We start from the raw sequence: 4,079 nt of genomic DNA on the forward strand, positions 1-4,079 counted from the left end.
GATATTAAGAAAACATATAGTTAATATTATTCTTATCGCTATAAAAAAATCTAAATTATCGGAAGAATTACTTTCAATAAGAAAAAATAAGAACACATTTTCTTTAGATTTTCAATAACGATATAAAAAGCAATATATTTTTGTTTATTTGTTTATTATATACAGTTGGCCAACAGAAAAGTAAACTATCTTATTTACAAATCTTTTCAAAATAGACAGTTTGACCGGGCCCCTCAAAAATCCGGGCCCTAGACATTTGTCTCATTTGTCTATTCGATGATCCGGCCCTGTTTGTATGGCTTATTTCTTCGCTGTTGGTATACCTTTCTATCAATTGCGGCTTTTTCTGCATGTTCTTGAGCCAGTTTGTGTGCTAAGGCTAATCTTGCCCTCAGTTCGCTTGCATAATTGTCGCTAATATCGTAACTGGGTTGGTTGGGTTCAGTTGTACGGAAGAGACCCAATTTATCCATCAAATGGATAAATTGGGTCTCTTCCGTACAACAAATAATATGGGGTTTCGTTTGTACTGGAATGAACGGTGGTGTTGTACGCAAAAAGGGCGTAAGGAACCATTTCATCCCAATTGCGCTGGTCCTTATCTACATAATGCGTCAGAATATCTATTAAAGTTTTGTTTAATCGTTCCACCATGGTTGCACTGTGGGTGATATGCGGTGGTGAGAAGTCTTTCTATGTGTAGGAGATCACAAACTTCTCGCATCATTTTTGAAGTAAAATTTGTACCTCTATCAGTCAATAATTGTTTGGGTACTGAATGTCGTAAGATCACCTGCGTAACGAACGCTTTGGAGACGGTTTTAGCAGTAACGTCTGGTAATGGCACTGCTTCTGCCCATCTAGAAAAGTGATCTACAAAAACTAAGAGATACTTGTTGCCATTATTGGTAGTAGGAAAAGGACCTTAAATGTCTAAAGCTGTTCTCTCAAATATTTTTGTGATTTTAGGGAATGTTTGTAAGGGAGCTTGATGTCCGTGTAGAGGTTGTCTCCGCAAACTACATTCCTGACACGTCTGACAATAGTGTATGATATCTTTATTCATATCAGGCCAATAAAACTGCGTCTGTAATTTTTTTCTCAGCTTCTTCGCACCCAAGTGTCCCGAACTTGGAATATCATGGAACAACATCAAAACGTATTCGACCATAATTTTAGGAATGACTAATCTGTCCCAAGTTTCGTTTCTTTCCGGATTTGTCTTCCTGTGATATAATGTTTGATCCGTATCTAGATAAAATTCGCTACTATCTGTGTTCAGACGCTGTTCCTGCGGGAATGTGTTTTCCGCTAGACGTCGTCTAATTTCTTTACAAAAAGAGTCCTCTAACTGTTGTTCCCGAATCTGAGCTTTACTATATATTGGGCGCATCTCATTTATTGGAGCTATAGGTACTCGACTTAATGCATCCGCATTAGCGTGTGCTTTCGTGAGCGTCCAGGAAAAGCCTTGCGTTGGGTTAACATTTGATTGCGATGTTTTGTTTTGTTTCTCGTTTTCTGTTTTGAAAAATGTGCCTATCTTAATTCTCTTCTTTGATTGTTTTGTTCGCGCACTGTTCCCTTTTTGTTTTTTCTTATTTCCCGTTTTGCTATTCTCTCTATTACCGTTCGTTCGGGTTAAATCCCTTAAATCCCTTTGATATAAACCATCCTTCCCATTCTTTTGTCTTTCTATCATTGCAAACTGACTAGCATCTTCACTTAGGTTACGTGGGTTATTAACATTATTATGAAGGTTTGCCAATCCCCAGATTGTAACTTCGTTACCTGTAGGGAAAATGAGCTTCGCATTTTTTATAGAAATTGTAAGGTCATACTTTTCGATTATGTCTCTACCTAGGATTCCGTTATTAGGTTCTGTTATTTTGGGATCCACTATATAACAATCGTGTCTAAAGTTCAATTGCCCAATTCTAAATGCTAAATCGAATTTTCCGATCGTGTCTATCGTGTGTCCGGTGACACTAAGTAATTCTACCTCTCTGGTTTCAGCTTTCTTTAACTCACGTAAGTTCGAAAAAAAATCTTTTGATATTAAAGAAACTGCTGCACCTGTATCTATTGTTAATTTCGCCCTTTTATTCTCGATTTCACAGACTAAAGTGCAAGGGGGTGAATCTCTATCTATCAATTTAGATTCTCCAACACCCGATAAACGAGTAGCTTCGCGCGGATAATCTATTATTTGCTCTAAATCTCGACATTGTTCTTTCGTTTTCACCGAAGTTATTCTATTTCCGTTACGATTAAACCCTACGTTATCCTTATTTAACTCCTGTGATACATTGTTTGCTTGCCGTAGGCTTTCCTCAGGACTAGGCAACGCTAAATATTTAGGAACGGTCGCGTTGTCTAAGGACTGCTCGGCATTAGTGTCGTTTCGAAACCAGCCTTGTGCGTAAGACATCGGGTTAAAAGGCAAATATTCAAAGTCCTGATCGTCTTTGGGTCCCATCTGTCTATACTGTTCTCGATAAAAAGGCATTTGTTCCCGATATCGCGATGAAAAGGGATTATTTATACCAGGAACCCGCCATTCTGGAGCGTTAGGGTTTACTCTCCACTCCCCTCGATTGGGTGGAGGAACGGTGTTTCCTCTATACCAATCGGGTAGTGGGGGCGACGCATAAATTCCACTTTCTAACCAATTTGGATTAAATTGCCGATAATTTGTCGGTCCCCATTCGTAATTTGACCTAAAAGGAAGTGAATTATATCCCGAGTATCGTCTCGAAGGGGTCTGAACGGAATAATTCAATGACGGTCGGTTATTTGTAGGAAAACGTGGTTGTTGTGAGCGCTGGGGCTGTCCAAAACGGCGCGGAGAGCTCGAATAGGTATTGGGGTTTCCTACTTCCTGTCTCTCTCGCATCGCGGATGTCGTCATTCGTCTATTTTGATTAAATTCTCCTCCTCGCGCACTAGTTGTTTGCGCTGTCGAGGACCGATTGTCTAATCTCTTCCCTAAAGTTTCTATCTGTTTAGCGATTTGGTTAATTTTCGCTTCTAATGCCTCTTCCTTACAGGGTTTTGTTTTGTCAGCTTTAGTTCGGGAATTCTCTGCCGACTCCTCTACGTTTCCTATATAATTTCGCTGTTTGCTAGTCAATTGCTCAATTGTTTCCTCTCTTATCGCTATTTTTAAAGCTTCTGAAAATGTAGCTGGATCATGTGTCATTACGTTGCGCTTCATTTTTTCATTTAAGCCGTGCAAGAATTGAATGCGGAGTTTCTCGTCCAATTCTCTCTGCTGACACCGCTTGATAACGGCATTCTCTTGCTCGTTTGTCCCGGTTTGATCTACGATTATCGCGCTAACTAACGTTTGTAACCTAACGGCGAATTCTTGAACTCTTTCGTCTTTGCGCTGCGTACACGCGTGGAATTTCTGTACCTTAATGGAATATGGTTCTTGGTCAAACCTAGTTATCATTAGGCGTTTAAAAGTTGCGTACTCCGTTACTTCTTTCATTTGGAGGTCGCGCCACGCAAAATCTCTCGCTATCCCTGTCAATTTACACTTAGCGATGCTTAAACATTGTTTAGGGGTCCAACCTGCTAATCCTGCGACTTCTCCTAACGTATCAAAAAAATCTGTTACGCGCCCCACGTCTCCCGAGAACGTAGGTATCATCCCACTAAAGGCTGAAAGGGCGCTAAGCGAGCCGCCTCCTAAGTCGCGAGCTGGCGCTGGAGAGCCTGTCTCTGTTTCCATAGTTCCTTCCCACTTTTCTCTCGGCTGCCTCAACAATTATTGTGGGACTGAAATTGTTTCCAAATGTTGCAAAAACAATCAGAAAAATCCCGCTTGCTGACACCAGTGTGAAGTCGTTGACCCGATGGAGATTGGGGGCTTAAAATCCCACTTCTCGGACACCAGTGTGAGGTTTGCCGATTGGGGAGAAAGTGTCGCGACAGTCGAGCGGTCAGCACTGTTGTGCGGGAGTGAAAAAACTTACTGACTTGTGAGACAGGTCCTTCATCGCAAACTATTCATTAAATATAAAAATTTCGCTACAACTACTGTTTTACTTCGGCGTAAGGCCTATCCGCAG

The 4,079-nt window shown here is 40.9% G+C and overlaps 1 pseudogene; it reads right to left on the reverse strand.

Annotated features, from left to right (window-relative positions):
- Positions 1–465: 465 nt before the first annotated feature.
- Positions 466–3,771, reverse strand: LOC111619406 (annotated as a pseudogene).
- Between the last annotated feature and the right edge of the window lie 308 nt (positions 3,772–4,079).

Source organism: Centruroides sculpturatus, unplaced genomic scaffold, assembly GCF_000671375.1.
Source record: "Centruroides sculpturatus isolate CEXI.00-Female unplaced genomic scaffold, Cexi_2.0 scaffold266, whole genome shotgun sequence".
Taxonomy (NCBI): Eukaryota; Metazoa; Arthropoda; class Arachnida; order Scorpiones; family Buthidae; genus Centruroides; species Centruroides sculpturatus.